Source organism: Podarcis muralis, chromosome 2 (assembly GCF_964188315.1).
Source record: "Podarcis muralis chromosome 2, rPodMur119.hap1.1, whole genome shotgun sequence".
In the NCBI taxonomy this organism is placed as follows: Eukaryota; Metazoa; Chordata; class Lepidosauria; order Squamata; family Lacertidae; genus Podarcis; species Podarcis muralis.
The window spans coordinates 41,941-59,984 of record NC_135656.1 but is presented as its reverse complement, the minus strand read 5'-3'; the positions used below and the strand labels follow the sequence as shown (position 1 = coordinate 59,984).

The 18,044-nt window shown below is 53.7% G+C and overlaps 1 long non-coding RNA gene across 5 annotated transcripts in view; it reads right to left on the bottom strand.

Moving 5' to 3' along the window:
- Positions 1-18,044, bottom strand: part of LOC114589733 (uncharacterized) — a 66,086-nt gene that overhangs the window by 39,744 nt on the left and 8,298 nt on the right. For 2 of the 5 annotated variants that reach the window (XR_013391715.1, XR_013391719.1), the window contains exons 2-3: positions 11,769-11,943; positions 2,317-5,798 (exon numbers count right to left, since the gene is read on the bottom strand). This is a non-coding gene — a long non-coding RNA (uncharacterized LOC114589733). Of the gene's footprint in view, positions 1-272; positions 5,799-11,768; positions 11,944-18,044 lie in introns of those variants that run through there. The other 3 variants (XR_013391717.1, XR_013391718.1, XR_013391716.1) reach the window with 3 other exon arrangements.

The following is an 18,044-nucleotide window of genomic DNA, read 5'->3' as shown; positions in this document are numbered from 1 at the left end:
ATGGAAACTGTAACTCAATAAAGACTTTTACTTAATGACCGTTGGCTAGCGTGATCCTCTGTGAGCTAGGATCTTGAAGCAACCCTGACACACACAGATGCGATTTCTGTGGGAGTGATCTGGCCCATGGCCTTGCCAACCCCTGGGTTAGGGTTAGGATTTTGTTAGGGGTAGGGTTCCCTTCTTGCCAGGGAACTCTGGGAACATGGGGCTCAAAGGATGGCCCTGAGATTAAGAGTCTTGTGCTCTGCCCAATGAGCTATATGGATTGATTTAAATAACAAACACTATTTTTTATTATTTAATAATTTACAGTGATGTAAAATAAAGGGCAATATAAATAAATAAATAAATAATCCCTCAACTGCCAAAACAAATGGTCTTGTAGCACTGTAAAAACTAACAGATTTTGGGGAAACTTTTTTAAGAGGGGGCCTTGGTGAGTGCTAAGAGGGTGCCATGGAGTCCACGTGCCACCCTGGGAACCTCAGTCTGGACCCTAATGATGAAGCGAATCACCAGTCCCTAAATAATGGGAACACCATATGTAACATTAACCCCACAAGAGAGGTTGGTCTTTGTTCTCGGCTGGGAGCAGAGCGATTGAGAGAGTGAGGAGGTGCAGGCACAGTAGGTGAGAGATCCTCCCAGGTTGTCCTTGTTACAGTTCAAAGGCCTGGGACGTGCCTCCTTCGCATCCAGCTCCCCAAGGCCACTTTGCACGACACCCACCTCCCAAAGAAGAGAATTACAGAGTCTCATGTGCCTTCCATTTCGGGAGAAACTTCTCAAAGGAATATTTGCTCCCTTACAGGTTAACGGGTGACCTCTCCCTTCTGTTTTAGCTGATTCTGGAAAAACAAAACACTATGGGTAAAATTTTCTGTCCTGGATTGTTGATATTCTCCTGTGTTTTGGCAGGTGAGCTCGTCAGAGTGTTAAATAAATTTATCCCAGCAACACAAATGAGGGATGTGGTTATTTAGCAAACGCAGGGGAGTTTTCCTATTTGTTCCTATTTCCTATTTGTTCTTTGACTGTTTGTGCATTAAATTGTGCAAAGATGTGATTTCTCCAGGCCAATGAGACATGGCCTGGAGAATGTGGATGGAGGAAAGTTTTTCTCCCTCTCATAATGGTAGAACTCATGGAGCTGGACGCTGGAAGATTCAGGACACATCAAAGAAAGGAAGTACTTCTTTACAAAGCGCACATTATGGAACTCCCTGCCACAAGAGGCAGTGGTGGCCACCAACTTGCAACTTCCGCTCAGGATTTTCCCCAGGGTAAGCCCCATTTCAGCCAGCATACTTTGCACCCTCCTCAAATGTTTTGGCCTGGTTGGGAGGTTTCCTGGTAACCCCCTCCCTTCCGGTGGTGCCAATGTTCCCCTGGCCTCGAATGCCCCCTTGACCGGTCACCGCAACCCCGTTCATCTCCACTGTCGCCACAGTCCTCGGTGCGGGCAGGGGCCACGCAGCTGCTTGGCAGGCATGGCTTGCCTGGGGTGCAGCTCCAGGGACTTGGAAATGTTGGGACGGTTAATGAGTTGCCTCCAAGCAATCTATCTGGTTGGTCAGGTTTTGGGGAGGCGGAAAATAAAGCTTTACTTTGGGGGCCACAGTTCATGAACTACACGTTGTCCAGTGCCACACTCGCCACCGAGGAGAAGGTCACCTGCGCTCTTGACATGCTCCAGATAAGGAGCCGGCCGGGGAGGGCGAGGAGCCCAAGACCTAACTGGAAAGCACTGTGGACTCTTCCGGTGTAGGCCAGCAGGGGGCGCCAGGTGCCTGAGGATGAGGCAGGGCTTCGCCACAGGGGACAATGTGGTTGCCGTGGCTCAGCTCCACAGGGAAGCTTCCGTTGAGTCCTGCACAGGAAGGGCGGAGGGGTGAGGAACCAGGCGTCATCTAGCCTGGCCCCTGCAGGTGGGAACCATAGTTATATAAACAGAGGAGATGGGACCCGGGGGTCATCTAGCCTGACCCCTGCGAGAATTGCAGAATGACATCTCATCTCAACTGCTCTCATTTTTATCAGTCAGCTGCCAGGAATCCCAAAGGGGGACGGGAAGCAGGGCATCAGTAAATTTCATGATAAGAATGGTATTTCATTATGCTGGCCCTACCAGGCGGGTCAGTGGTCTGGAAATCAATAAATAATAATTATATGATAGCACCACAATATGTCCTGCAGCTTAGAAATGTACGGAATTACGACAACTGTGCCTGGTGGCATTTCCTCCACACAGGGAAAAAGGCCAAGTACATGGCTCTGCTCCTGTTGGTTTTCCGACCAGTGCCCCAAGCTTACCTTTCTCAGCCATACTGTACCAGGTGCGGAGTTCACAGGCTGTGGCTGCGTCACTCATGGTCAGGGAGCGGAGTCAGGCGGCTTGGTTCGCTGCTCCGAGGTGCTCATGTACCAGCCTGGTTGGGGGGTGCCAGGTCAAAGGGGTGCTCTAACTGCTAAGCAATGCTTCTCTGCCTTTCAAATGAAGCAAGTTTACCCTGGTCGGTGCCCAGAATGTGGTTGAAGGGGGAGTCGGGGCCGCACACCCAGCCTCTGCCCCACCCTGGGCACCACCAGTACCCAGACATGCTGACGTCCTCCCAGCTGCAGGCGGTGCCTTCAAAGTCGCAGGCCAAGGTGACACTTGGCGGTTCCAGCCCATTCCGGTAGCCTAGAAGGAGAAGGAATCAGGCGCCCTGAGCAAGCTACAGTTCCCAGAATTCAGGACACCAAGTGATGTTCCTCCCATGAGCTACAGTTCCCAGAGTTCCCTAGGAAAAGAAATGGGCTTGGGAACTAGATCTGTCAAGGGATTCGCAACCCTCAACACCCAGAGCAAGCAATAGTTCCCATGGTGCTTTGGGGAACATCGTGGGAACTGTAGTTTGTTCTGTTTCCCAAAGAGACCCTCTCAGAGTTATAACTCCCAGAGTTCCCTTGGGAAAGGTTGTGCAGAATATTCTCTCCCCCCATAGGAAACTACAGTTCCCAGGGTGCTTTGAGAGATGCCGTGATGGGTTAAATACTATCTGCGAGGGGAATTGAAGCACATCTCCCTGATTCCTTTGGTGACGCCAAAACTAGTGTCAATGGATCTTGTCAGAGCAATCCCAGCAGTCGCAGGCAAAGTTGCAGGCGCCAGCACTTGGCTTCCTGGAGGCGGCCCAGCTAAGAAATGGAGGCCCAGCTAGGGGAAAAAAAGGGGGAAGTGCCATTAAAAGGAGAGTAACAGTGAGAGAGATAGGGAGCATGGGAGACATGGAAGGGGCATCAAGAGGCATCTAGTCCAACCCACTGAAAGGAAGCTCAGAGCTATAATTCCCAGGACTTCTTTGGGAAATGAGAGAGGGAAGAGAGAGAAATAAAAAGCATAGAGAGAGGGATGGGATTCACAGCCCCCCCTCTCTCACCCCAGCCCAGCAGGGCACCCCTCAGGCGCGCCGTCCTCACAGCAGCACCCAGCAGGCCTTCGCCCCCACCTTATCTGCAAGCCGGCAGGGTGAGGGGGGCCAAAGGTTGGCAGGGCGGAGGCCCCTGTACCCCAAAAGACGCCCAGGGGGACAGAAGCCCACCTTGTGGGGCTACCCTGGCCTCCTAGGCGCTTCTTCTCTCGGGTGGAGCCTCCCGTGCCAGTGGCAGTCTACCTGGGCAGCTCCTGAAGGAGCTTAGCGCTCAGGGAAATGCTGCAAGGAAGAGAAGGAGGAGGAGAATAAGGATAATACTGAGGATAATGATAACACCAGCAGCAGCAGCAACAACAAACCAGAGAAAGGCCAAGGCCCCTAAGGCACTGTTGGAACTCCTCCCTGAGGGGATGGGGGGCTCCACCCTTCCTTCTCCACAGGGACCCCTAACGTCTCCTGGGACCCCTCAAGAGATGAGGCGCCCACCTCACAAGGGAGACCAGTGCCACAAAATGGCCAGGCTAGGCCCAACTGCCCTCAACCAATATGGCGGTGGTGGCATGTCTTCATTTGCCTCTCCTCTGGTGGCGCCTCTTTCCGGTCACTCTGCCTTCATCCAAAATGGCCTCCTAGGACCCCTAGGACACGTGCACAGCAGCAACATCAACAATAAAAACAGCAGCAGCAGCAAACAAACATTTGTGAGCCAAAATGGCGACGGAGGTAGCAGCCTAGCCAGAACCTCCTGCCTTCAATTAAGCTTTTAATTAGGTTTTAGCCATCTTCTGGCCCTATGTTTATATTTTTAGTTGTCATTTTGTTTTCTTTGCTTTTAGCCTAATGGTTTATTGTTTTAATGTTTTATTATCTACTGTTTTATGGCTCAATTCGATTTAGCGTAAGAAGGAATACTAAAGAAGGTAGACTGCAGTCTTTGCAACTAACACACAGCTTTCATCCATTGAACATAAGACCTGGCCTTGATCTGATAAAAGGTCCAGTCATGGCCGACTCTGAGATTGCGCACTCCTCTCGCTTTATTGGCCGAGGGAGCCGGCGTACAGCTTCCGGGTCATGTGGCCAGCATGACTAAGCCACATTTGGCAAACTAGAGCAGCGCACTGAAACACCATTTACCTTCTCGCTGGAGCAGTACCTATTTATCTTACTTGCACTTTGACATGCTTTCAAACTGCTAGGTTGGCAGGAGCAGGGACCGAGCAACGGGAGCTCACCCCGCTGCTAATTATGCCTGCTAGAAGGAAAAAACGAGGCATTAAGAGCCAAAACAGCATATCATATTTTTCACTCTGTAAGACGCACCAGACCACAAGTTTTTGGAGGAGGAAAACAAGAAAAAAAATATTCTGAATCTCAGAAGCCAGAACAGCAGGAGGGATCGCTGTGCGTGAAAGAAGCAATCCCTCTTGCTGTTCTGGCTTCTGGGATAGCTGCGCAGCCTGCATTCGCTCCATAAGACGCACACACATTTCCCCTTACTTTTTAGGAGGGAAAAAGTGAGTCTTATAGAGCAAAAAATACGGTAATTGGGACTCACAATTCCTCCAACGCAGAGAAGCGGCAGAAAGCCAACACCTTCATTCCTAGCTCGGAAACAGAGCAAATTGTGAGTAATGTTGCTGGGGGAACCCTCCCCCACTCTAAGAAGGAAGGAGATGATCCGACACCTCCCCCCTTTCAAGGAGGGAAGGAGATGATTTCACCCAGAAAACAGGAGTAGGAGGGATCCCCCCCATCCCAAATGCTGACCCACCCATGTCTTTAGAACAAGACAAATAGAGGAACTTGTTTCCAGCAGATTCCAGATATATACCCTTACCAAGAGATTTATATGATGTCAGCAGAAACTATGGTCTAATTAGTTCTTCAAAGACTGAATGAAATTTTCACCAAAATAACTAATATAGAGGAATACTTGGATAATTGCCCTCCCTCTATAAATGCCCAAAGGGCTAAAAGGAGGATTAGACACAACTATGCCAGCGAACTATCAGTACAAGTCATGGATGAAATAAAGCCTTGCCAGGTCCTCCAAGTGAACCAGATAATGCTTGAGATTCATCAAAATGAGTACAAGTGGATGAATCGCAGGTTAATTATGACGTCCTTATCTCAGCTTGTGACCTGCCATTACCAAAAAGTAGATCTGAAAAATTTCCATTTCCTGCCCAGCATAAGAAACATCACACACCTATTTATGACTTTTAGAATGCCAGCTCTTCCATCTCGACTTATGGAGATGAAAAACATTTTATGGCGGTCTCACCTTCTTTACCTGATAAGGGTTTTCAAGGATGAGACAGTGAGGCAGCCAGTCCCCGGCAGAGAACCAAAGCAAACGCCAATAAGAAACAATACCTGCACGAAGGAGGAAGAGAAACCCGTGACTTTGGAATTAGAAGAATTAGAAGAACTGAAGAGGAGATTATTGAGCATAAAGAGCATAAAATCTCAATTGAGCATAAAATCTCAATTCAAAACATAAGGACATTATAGCTCGGAACACTATATGCCCAATAGCCCTTCATCTCGAGGAAAGACGACTATGCAATTCCCTGATCTTTCCCCAAGCGATAGCGATGGAGAAGATGAACCTGGCAACTCTGACACTCTCATGGCAACAACTTCTAAAGAACTTCATGTCGCAGATAGATTGCTGAAACCAAGCACCCAGGCTATACTCGGGCCTTTGCCTAATACTCCTAAAACTTACAAGAATGACTCACCCAAAGGGTGAGATAGGACGGACGGAGTCTCTGAACATGAAGCGGCTCTCTGCTGGCTAGTGACCTCCATTTTACAGCACATGCCTCTTTAATACTCCCAAAGGCACAGAAAGAGTTAATAGCCTGGCTACCTTATGAGGGAGAGAGGGATTGACAGTTAGTGGACCAGTGTGGGGCTCCCCTCGCTACCTGGGGTGTGGCTGGATGGGTTTTACCTATTGGGGATGTTTGTCCTGCTGATTTTTCATCTCAATATCATACCTTTTCAATTTGGGAGACTTGGCCCAGGGATGTTATGTTATCATTCCTCTACAGGGGAGGCTAGTGTGGGGTCTGGGATTGCCACCGTCAAAGGGCAAGGGAGGTACGGCAGTGGGGGTAAATATTATCTATGAAGGATTTTGAGATGCGATGATGCTCGAACCCCTTCCAAGCTACGCCCCATCCCAAGGGACATGAGCAGGGATTATCCACCTCCGTCATTGGTGCTGTGCAATGCCAGGTCCATAGGCAATAAAACTGCCACCTTGCGAGACTTATCTCGCTGGGGGTTGACCTGGCTTGTGTGACAGAGACCTGGGTGCACGAAGGCGAAGTATTCACCTGTCAGGGGTTCAGGAGCAGAGGGACAGGAGAGGGAGGAAGTAGAGACCGAGGGAGAGGAATCTGAGGGAGAAGTCAGCGAGGGTAGCCATCCGAGGTCTCTAAGTCTCTCCAGTGAATCAGAGGATTCACAGAAAGGGGCCCCAGTGGTCAGAGCCAGGGGGTTGCCAGAGGGAACACCCCAGGAAGGAGGGGCCAGAGGGGACTCAGAGAGCAGCAGCTGGAAATCGGGACCAACTTTCCCACCGGAGAGCAGTAAGGGGGAGGAGTCCCAAACATCGGCAGCAGGCAGCCTTCCGTCAGCGGAAGGACATGAGTCAGGGTTAGCCACGCCTGCATCAGAGAGCGAGGTAACGGTCAAAAGGAAGGTCAGGGGCAGCGCGCGCGCGCCAAGTTCAAATGTACAGGAGGGGGGCGCAATGGGCAGTCCGGAGAGAGAGCCGGGTCCCAAAGCCCGCCGGAGAGAAGGGGAGGAGTCCGAAGGGTCCGCTTCCGAGGCATCCCGGAAAGAAGGCACCCAGGGGGGTAGTAGGACCCAGAGGAGGAAGGAGAAACGTAGAAGGTGGAGTAAGGCTAGAGTCTTAAGCTGGTGTACAGGGGGCGGAGACTCAGACGAGGCTTCGCTGGTCTAGGGTTTAGACGTAGAGACGCACGCTAGTGTTTGGAAATGGAAACTAAATGCCAATAAAGACTTCTGTACAGTTCTAATGGCTAGCGTTGGTCTTCTGTGAGCTGAGACCGGGAGGCAGTCTCTGACAGTAAGCCTCGTCTCCAGTTATCATCGGTTTTCTTCGCCTCAAGCATCGCTAAGGAAGCGAGGCAGGGAGGGTGGAAGACTGGTGCCTTGCGAGCTCACAAGAGTCAGGCAAGATGACTACAGAACAGAAAATAGCTTCCCTGCAAGAAGCGGTGACGCTACTCAACGCTGAAATAATCGCATCCAGGAAGAGAGAGGAGGAAGCGGCAGCTGCATGCAGAGATCTTCAAGCCAGGTTGGAAGGGCTTGTAAAGCAGGGGATCCCAGCACCCAGGTCCGAGGGGATCGGTTTGGGGAAGAGAGGAGGCAGCATTGTATCTCATTTTGATGGGAATTTGCAGCAGTACCCCAATTTCCGAGCAGATGTGCTGTTTGCGCTGCAGCTGCTGGAAAGAGACTTTAGAGATGAGAGGGAAAAAGTGGGGTTTATTTTGTCTCATTTGCATGGGGACGCGAAATCATGGCTGTGCAACCTGTGGAGAGATAAGGATGCAGCGCTCCAAAGCGCAGATGCGTTCATTAAGGCGATGGACTCCTGTTTCTTATCCAAAATAGACCTGGACATTGCCCGGAGGGACATATTTGGGCTAAGACAAGGGAAAGCCAGCGTAAGGCAGTATCATTCCCGGTTTTTTGCATTGGTCAACGCGCTGAATTGGGATAAGGATTCTCCGCCGGTTAGAGACCTTTTTTGGGAGGGTCTGAATGCACAGATCAAGGATGAGATGGCAAGGGGAGAGAGACCCACCACCACTCAGCAAGTGGTTGAAAGAGCGTTGTCTATTGGGGTGAGGCAGGAAGAACGTCCGTGGAGCAAAGAAGAAGGGCGTTGGGGACGTTCACCAGCGAGAGTGCCCTCCCTCTTGCCCAGAGAGGCAGCGCGTGCGCAGTCCACGCCTCCACAGGGAGGGGGCGAGGAGCAGATGGAGATTGGCGGTGCTAGGGCTCACTCAGCTACCAGAGCCTTAACGCCGGGAGCAGTAAAATCGAAGCTGCCTAGAAGGAACAGGAAGTGTTATATATGTGAGAGTGCAGAGCACATGGCGAAAGAGTGTCCCCAGAGGAGTTTCAAGCACACTGCAGCTTCAGTGACAGTGTTGGAAACAACTCAGCAGAGAGCACCACAGCAGGGAAAAGACCAGGTCTGGCTGGAAGAGGAGGCACTGGGGCCCAGCCAGACGAGTCAGTGAGGAAGTCCCCAGAGATTTTGCAGCCCACAGACCCCCTCCCGCCCAAGCCAGTGGTGCAGCTAACCGCATCGCTTCAGCTGCCCAATGGACTCACCTTAGAAGTGCCTATTACAATTGACTCTGGCAGTAACGCAGACTTTATAGGATTGGAGTTCATTCAACAACACAACGTAGCATTACTGCCAGCCACACTGCCCCTGAAGGTTGTCACGGTGGATGGCAGGGAACTGCTAGGGGGGCAGGTGGTGCAGCAGACGCCGCCTATGGTGATGCAGATTGGGAATCACGGGAAGTCATCAGTTTCAATGTCACCCAGCTGTCCGACACGCCTATAGTATTAGGCATGAGTTGGCTGCACAGGCACAGCCCAGCATTGGCGTGGTACCAGCGCCACCTGACTTTTGGCTCCTCCTACTGTGCAGAACACTGCATTATACCCAGCCCGGAAGGGGAAGAGGAGGACCCGCAGTTGCAGTTGGGCACGCTGCAAGCAGTACCCCACAAGTATGCGGAGTTTTTGGAGGTATTCTGCGAGAAGGAGGCGGACAAGCTACCCCCTCACAGACCCTATGATTGCAAGATTGACCTCCTGCCGGGGGCGACGCTGCCAACTGGGAAACTGTACTCCATGTCTGAGGATGAACTGCAAGAACTCAGGGAGTTCATAGATCACAATTTGAAGCGCGGGTTCATCCGGGAGTCGAAAGCGGTGGGAGGCAGTCCCGTATTCTTTGTGAAGAAGCGGGATACGCCCCAAAAAAGATTGGTGGTGGACTTCAGAATCTTGAATTCGAAAACCAAGCCCTCAGCTTTCCCCATGCCCAAGATAGACGACCTGCTCGCGACGGTGCGGAAAGGACGCGTTTTCACCAAGCTGGATCTACGTGGCGCGTACAACCTGATTCGCATGCGCGACGGAGACGAGTGGAAGACGGCCATGTTCACGCCACTGGGCACCTACGAATACAGAGTTATGCCCTTCGGATTACAAAATGGCTCTCACACTTTCCAAGCCTTCATGCATCACGTGCTGGCGGGGCTCCTTTACAAGAAGTGCGTATGCTTCCTGGACGACATCCTGATTTTTTCAGAATCGCGAGAGGCGCACGAGAGGGATGTCAGGGAGGTTCTGCAGAGACTGAAGGAGCACAGGCTGTACGCCAAACTGGAGAAGTGCCAGTTCGACGTGACGGAGGTGGATTTCCTGGGCTACAAGTTGTCGGACAAGGGGCTCGCCATGGACAGCGCCAAGGTTCGCGCAGTTTTGGACTGGAACAGCCCACGCAATCGGAAGGAAGTCCAGCGGTTTGTCGGCTTTGCCAACTTTTACCGCAAGTTCATCAAGGGATTTGCCATGCAGACAGCGGCCATCACCGACACGCTCAGCTCCAAGAAGAAGAAATTCATCTGGACGGAGCAAGCGGAGCAGTCCTTTCAGAAACTCAAGCGTCTCTTCGCGTCCGAAGAGCAGCTGCTGCATGTGAATCCCAGCAGACCCATGAGGGTGGAGACGGACGCCTCAGACAGAGCCGTGGGAGCTGTCCTGTTGCAACAAGACCAGCAGGGGGACTGGAGGCCGTGCGCCTTCTACTCGAGGAAGCTCAGCAAGTCGGAGCAGAATTACACTATCTGGGACAGGGAGTTGCTAGCCATACATGCAGCATTCAAGGCATGGAGGCACTTCCTCATCGGAGCCAGACATACAGTGCAGGTCCACACGGACCACAAGAATCTGGAGTACTGGCGCACGGCTAGGTTCCTCAACCAGAGACACATTAGATGGGCAGAGTTCTTCGCGGACTTCGACTTCAAGATAGAGTACATCCCAGGCGACAACAACGTGATGGCGGATGCATTGTCCAGAAAGCCGCAATACCTGGAGGAGGTGGCACCGTCGGCGGCCAAGCACATTTTCGCACCGGAAGCGTGGGCATGCGCGTCGGCAACCGTGGACCTGGACGCCGTACGTCGCGCGCTGCGGGAAGACCCCTTCGCACGGGCCAAGATGGAGGAGGTGCACAGAGGCACAGCGAGGGCCGACGAGTTCCAGATTCGCGATGGGTTGCTCCTCCACAAGGGAGCACTCTATGTGCCGGGAGATGACCTCCGCGCAAGGGTCCTGCAGCAGCTACACGACGCTCCCACCGCAGGGCACTTTGGCAAAGAAAAGACTGTCGAACTCGTAGCCAGAGACTTTTGGTGGCCCAAGATGCGGGGGGAAGTAGCGGATTACGTCTCGAGATGTGACACCTGCCAAAGGGCCAAGTCAGTTCACAGACCGCCGGCGGGATTGCTGGAACCGCAGCAGACACCGTCTGAACCGTGGGAGAGGGTGGCCCTGGACTTCGTCACGGATCTGCCCAGCTCGAGGGGAAAGACAGCAGTGCTAGTGGTGGTGGACATGTTTACTAAGATGGCACACTTCATTCCGTGTGCGAAGGTAGCCACGGCAGAGCAGACCGCCAAACTGTTCATAGACCACGTGTTCAAGGTCCACGGTCTGCCACGGTCTATTCTTTCCGACCGGGGGCGACAGTTCATCTCGAACTTCTGGCAGAAGCTGATGGGCATTCTGAACGTCAAAGTTAATTTAGCGTCGGCGAGACACCCGCAGACCAACGGACAAGCGGAGAGGGTCAACGCCGTCATGCAGCACTACCTAAGATGCTACGCCAACCAGCAGCCCACGACATGGGTGGACTACCTGCCGCTCGCCGAGTTCGCTTACAACAATACGAAGCACGTGTCGACGGGGGTGACGCCGTTCTTCGCCAACAACGGGAGGCATCCCAGAACCTTCCCGGGTTTAGAGAGAGTACAGGAGGGGGAGCCACAGGCAGCGGAAGCCTTAGCGTCAGAGTTGCAGGAAGTCCACGAACAGCTCAGGAGGCAGTTAGAACTAGCAAAGCACGCATACAAGGTGCAGGCAGACAGACACAGAAGAGTTGGGGAAGACATACAGGTGGGTGACTGGGTCTGGCTAGCAGCGCAAGCAGTGCCGACCAGATCATTAGCTAAGAAGAAGCTAGGACATAAGCAGCTAGGACCTTACCAAGTCCAGGCGCAGGTCAATCCAGTGGCCTTCCGGTTGGCTCTTCCGGAGGGTTCCAGAATGCATCCGGTGTTCCATAGATCGGTGCTCACGCCCTACAAAGCACCTCATAGGTTTCAGGAGCCAGACACCGCACCAGACCAGAGCAGTGAAGGGCCCAGAGTGAGGGGGCCGCCTAGGAAGGGACACATCAATGAGGTCACAGAGATTTTGGACTCCAGATGGGGGGAAGAGGGAGTAGAATATTTCCTAGCCAGAGAGGGTACCCCGGCCAGTGCCAACAGCTGGGTACCGGACTATGCCTTGGAGGAACCGCTGCTCAAAGAGGAGTTTCATGCCCTCTTCCCGCACAGGCCCATGCCAGCAGAGTATTTCGATGACTGGCTTTTCACACCCACTCTTTCAGCCAGCACATTCCTGGGGTTCGACTCGGACGAGGAACAGGCACCAGTCCCCAGCTCTCAGGTGGGTTCGCCACCGGGGTCTGCCTCAGACCACTCGTATTGGTGGGACGATCAACCAGAGGAGCAGTGGCGCAGGAAGTGGCTGAGGGGTCCTTGGATGGGACCACCCGAAGAGGGGGAGAGGGGCGAGACGGACATGGACGTGTTGGGGGACAACGTGGGGTTCGAGCATGAAGACAGAGAGATGGAAGCAGAGGAGAGCGACGTTGACGAGTACATGGGGGATGAACTGTATCCGGCAAGCACCCCCGCGACGACGGAGCACCCAGTACCCGCACCGGAAGGAGGGGAGGGGGGAAGGGGGGGCTTCGAGGGGGGGATGGATGTCAGGGGTTCAGGAGCAGAGGGACAGGAGAGGGAGGAAGTAGAGACCGAGGGAGAGGAATCTGAGGGAGAAGTCAGCGAGGGTAGCCATCCGAGGTCTCTAAGTCTCTCCAGTGAATCAGAGGATTCACAGAAAGGGGCCCCAGTGGTCAGAGCCAGGGGGTTGCCAGAGGGAACACCCCAGGAAGGAGGGGCCAGAGGGGACTCAGAGAGCAGCAGCTGGAAATCGGGACCAACTTTCCCACCGGAGAGCAGTAAGGGGGAGGAGTCCCAAACATCGGCAGCAGGCAGCCTTCCGTCAGCGGAAGGACATGAGTCAGGGTTAGCCACGCCTGCATCAGAGAGCGAGGTAACGGTCAAAAGGAAGGTCAGGGGCAGCGCGCGCGCGCCAAGTTCAAATGTACAGGAGGGGGGCGCAATGGGCAGTCCGGAGAGAGAGCCGGGTCCCAAAGCCCGCCGGAGAGAAGGGGAGGAGTCCGAAGGGTCCGCTTCCGAGGCATCCCGGAAAGAAGGCACCCAGGGGGGTAGTAGGACCCAGAGGAGGAAGGAGAAACGTAGAAGGTGGAGTAAGGCTAGAGTCTTAAGCTGGTGTACAGGGGGCGGAGACTCAGACGAGGCTTCGCTGGTCTAGGGTTTAGACGTAGAGACGCACGCTAGTGTTTGGAAATGGAAACTAAATGCCAATAAAGACTTCTGTACAGTTCTAATGGCTAGCGTTGGTCTTCTGTGAGCTGAGACCGGGAGGCAGTCTCTGACATCACCTTTTATGAGATGTCACCACCAGGTTTCTCCATCCTCCACCAATCGGGGACTGTGGGTCGGGGGGGAGGGTTAGCGTTGTTAATCCAGAAGGATTGCTCTTTCAGGGCTCTGCCATCACCATCAATCTCCAGCATTGAATGTGCTGGCCTAGTGTGGGGCACAAAGGAGAGCTTGGCTGTCTGGCTGGTGTACCAACCACCAGTAGCCACCCTGTCAGGCCTGTTGGATGTGGTGGCAGGCTGGGTCTTGGAGGTTTTGGGGGACTTCAATGTCCATGCTGATGCCACCCCCTCCTCACAGGCTCTGGACCTGGTGTCTTCCATGGCAATATTAGGGCTCTCACCACATGCTGGATTTGATTTTTGGTGTGGGTATAGTATGATTTTTGGTGAGGATCATGTCCTCACTTGTGGAAGTGCCATGGTCTTATCACTACATTCTGAAAGCCAGGATTGACTTCCCGCCCCCACCCCGCTTGGGTGGTGAGCCTATTTGGGCTTGATGTATTGATGTAATGAGGCACAGAATAATGTAAAATTACAAAAGGGACAAGATAGGGTTGACCCCTGTCACTGTTATTGTTTTTTTTAGTTACTGTTTATTTTATTGTTTATTGTATATTTGTATTAGAGACCCTGGCAAGGAACAAAAGATCTGATGAAGAAATAAAAGGTATAACAGATGGGTGCACAGCAAATAAAAGGAGATCATTTGCAGATGACCTTGTAGGAAACCTGTTGGCGAGTATACCAAATATACACAATATCTGAGGTCGGACAGGTGGCAGGATTCAAGTTAAATAAAAATAAAACAAACCTACTGGTGAAAAATATGACAGAACAAAATAAAAATGAGCTACAAGTAGCAACACAATTGATAATTGAGGGGAAAGGGGAAGGCATGGCTAACAGTCAAGAATATAAATATTTTTAAGGATAGGTATTGTCAGAGCTGCCTCCAGGTCCCAGCTCACAGAGGACCAACGCTAGCCGGTAGTAATGTACAAAAGTCTTTATTGAAGTACAGTTTCCATTTTCAAGCCGCAGCGCCCAGCTCTACGTCTTAGAAGCTAGACCGGCGAAGCTCCGTCTGAGTCTCCACCCCCTGTACACTAGTTTAAGACTCTAACCTTACTCCACCTCTTCCGTCTCTCCTTTCTCCTCTGGGTCCTTCTGCCCCCCGGGGTCTCCTCCTTTCTGGACTCTTCTGACGCTGACCCCCCTGAGTCTCCTCCCTCCTTTCTGCGGGCTTTAGGACCTGGCTCCCTATCCGGGCTACCAACTGCGCCGCCCTCCTGTACATTTGAACTTGGCGCGCGCGCCCAGCCTCCAACCTTCCTCTTGACCGTTTCCTCACTCTCCGATGGAGGCGTGGCCAATCCTGACTCATCTCCTCCCGCTGGCGGTGAGCCGCCTGATCCCGATACCTGGGACTCCTCCCCCCTACTGCGCTCTGGTGGGGAAGCTGGTCCTGATTTCCAACTGCTGCTCTCTGAGTCCCCTCTGGCCCCTTCTTCCTGGGGTGTCCCCCTTGCTCTGACCATGGGAGCCCCTTTCTGTGAATCTTCCGATTCGCTGGAAAGACTCAGAGACCTCGGGCCGCTGTCATCGCTAACATTTCCTTCGGATTCCTCCCCCTCGCTCTCTATTTCCTCCCTTTCCTGTGCCTCTGCTCCTGAGCCCCTGACATCCATCCCCCCCTCGAAGCCCCCCCTTCCCCCCTCCCCTCCTTCAGGTGTGGGTACTGGGTGCTCCGTCCTTGTGGGGGTGAGTGCCGGATACAGTTCGTCCCCCGTGGCGTGCATCCAGCCGGATAAGTCCGGCTCGTCCTCCATGCTCTCGCCGACGTCGATCTCCTCTGCTTCCATCTCTTTGCCTCCGTGCTCGAACCCAAGGTCCTCCCCCAACACGTCCATGTCCGTCTCTCCCCCGGTCTCCTCTGTGGACGTTGCCTGCCCAGGACCCCCCAGCCACTTCCTGCGCCACTGCTCCTCTGGTCGATCGTCCCACCAATAAGAGCGGTCTGAGGCGTGATCCCTCCGGGGAACGTGTGTCTAGTGCCGGTTCCTCGTCCGAGGCGAACCCCTGGAACGTGCTGGCTGAAAGTTTGGGTGTGAAAAGCCAGTCGTCGAAATACTCGGCTGGCATGGGCCTGTGTGGGAAAAGGGCATGAAACTCGTCTTTGAGCAGAGGTTCCTCCAAAGCATAGTCCGGCACCCAACTGTTGGCGCTGGCCGGGGTACCTTCTCTGGCGAGAAGATACTCAACCCCCTCTTCCCCCCATCTCGAGTCTAAAATCTCTGTGACCTCGTTGATGGGCTCCCCCCTTGGCGACCTCCCCCTTGTGGGAGCCTCCCTGAGCGGGTCTGGTGCCGTCCCTGGCTCCTGAAATCTGTGAGGTGCCTTGTAGGGCGTGCGCACTGATCTATGGAAGACCGGGTGCATTCTGGACCCCTCCAGAAGTGTCAACCGGAATGCCACTGGATTGACCTGTGCCTCGACTTGGTAAGGCCCTAGCTGCTTATGTCCGAGCTTCTTCTTCGCTAACGATCTGGCCGGCACTGCCTGGGCTGCTAACCAAACCCAGTCTCACACCTGTATGTCCTCCCCAACCCTTCTGTGTCTGTCAGCCTGCAGTTTGTATGCGTGCTTTGCTAGTTCTAACTGCCTTCGAAGCTGTTCGTGGACCTCCTGCAACTCTGACGCGAAGGCATCCGCTGCCTGTGGCTCCCCCTCCCCCACTCTCTCTAATCCCGGGAAGGTTCTGGGATGCCTCCCATTGCTGGCGAAGAACGGTGTCACCCCCGTGGACACGTGCTTCGTGTTGTTGTAGGCGAACTCGGCGAGCGGCAGGTAGTCCACCCATGTTGCAGGCTGCTGATTCGCGTAGCATCTCAGGTACTGCTGCATGATGGCGTTGACCTGCTCCGCTTGTCCGTTGGTCTGCGGGTGTCTCACCGACGCTAGGTTGATCTTGACGTTCAGGATGCCCATCAGCTTCTGCCAGAAGTTCGAGATGAACTGCCGCCCCCGGTCGGACAGGATAGACTGTGGTAGACCGTGAACCTTGAACACGTGGTCTATGAACAGTTTGGCGGTCTGTTCCGCTGTGGCCACCTTCGCGCACGGAATGAAGTGGGGCATTTTGGTGAACATGTCCACCACCACTAGCACTGCTGTCTTGCCCCTCGAGCTGGGTAGATCCGTGACAAAGTCCAGGGCCACCCTCTCCCACGGTTCGAGCGGTGTCTGCAGCGGTTCCAGCAGTCCCGCCGGCGGTTTGTGCACTGGCTTGGCCCTTTGGCAGGTGTCGCACCTCGAGACGTAGTCTGCGACTTCCCCCCGCATCTTGGGCCACCAAAAGTCTCTGGCTACTAATTCTACAGTCTTCTCTTTGCCAAAGTGCCCGGCGGTGGGTGCGTCGTGCAACTGTTGTAGTACCTTCGCGCGGAGGTCGTCTCCCGGTACGTAGAGGGCCCCTTTGCGGATGAGCAATCCGTCGCGTATCTGGAACTCATCATCCTTCGCCGTGCCCCTGTGCACCTCCTCCATCTTGGCTTGTGCGAAGGAGTCCTCCTGCAGCGCGCGACGTACCGCATCCAGGTCCACGGTTGCCGAAGCGCACGCCCACGCTTTCGGTGCGAAAATGTGCTTGGCTGCCGCTGGTGCCGCCTCCTCGAGGTATTGCGGCTTCCTGGACAGTGCATCCGCCATGACGTTGTTGTCGCCTGGGATGTACTCTATCCTGAAGTCGAAATCCGCAAAGAACTCCGCCCAGCGTATGTGCCTCTGGTTCAGGAACCTAGCCGTGCGCCAGTACTCCAGGTTCTTATGGTCTGTGCGTACCTGCACTGTGTGTTTGGCTCTGATAAGGAAGTGCCGCCACGCCTTGAATGCTGCATGAATGGCTAGCAACTCCCTGTCCCAGATGGTGTAGTTCTGCTCCGACTTGCTGAGCTTCCTGGAGTAGAAGGCGCACGGCCTCCAGTCCCCATGCGGGTCTTGCTGCAACAGGACTGCTCCCACAGCCCTGTTTGAGGCGTCCGTTTCAACCCTCATCGGTCTGCTGGGATTCACATGCAGTAGCTGCTCTTCGGACGAGAAGAGACACTTGAGTTTCTGAAAGGACTGCTCCGCCCGCTCCGTCCAGATGAACTTCTTCTTCTTGGAGCTGAGCGTGTCGGTAATGGCCGCCGCCTGCATAGCGAACCCCTTGATGAACTTGCGATAAAAGTTTGCAAAGCCGACAAACCGCTGGACCTCCTTCCGATTGCGCGGGCTCTTCCAGTCCAACACTGAGCGAACCTTGGCGCTGTCCATGGCGAGCCCCTTGTCCGATAATTTGTAGCCCAGGAAATCCACCTCCGTCATGTCGAACTGGCACTTCTCCAGCTTGGCGTACAGTCTGTGCTGCTGTAGTCTCTGCAGAACTTCCTTGACGTCTCTCTCGTTGTCAGAGACTGCCTCCAGGTCTCAGCTCACAGAAGACCAACGCTAGCCAGCAGAACTGTACAAAAGTCTTTATTGAAGTTTAGTTCCCATTTTCAGACTCTAGCGTGCGTCTCTACGTCTAGACCCTAGACCAGCGAAGCCTCGTCTGAGTCTCCGCCCCCTGTACACCAGCTTAAGACTCTAGCCTTACTCCACCTTCTACGTTTCTCCTTCCTCCTCTGGGTCCTACTACCCCCCTGGGTGCCTTCCTTCCTGGATGCCTCGGAAGCGGACCC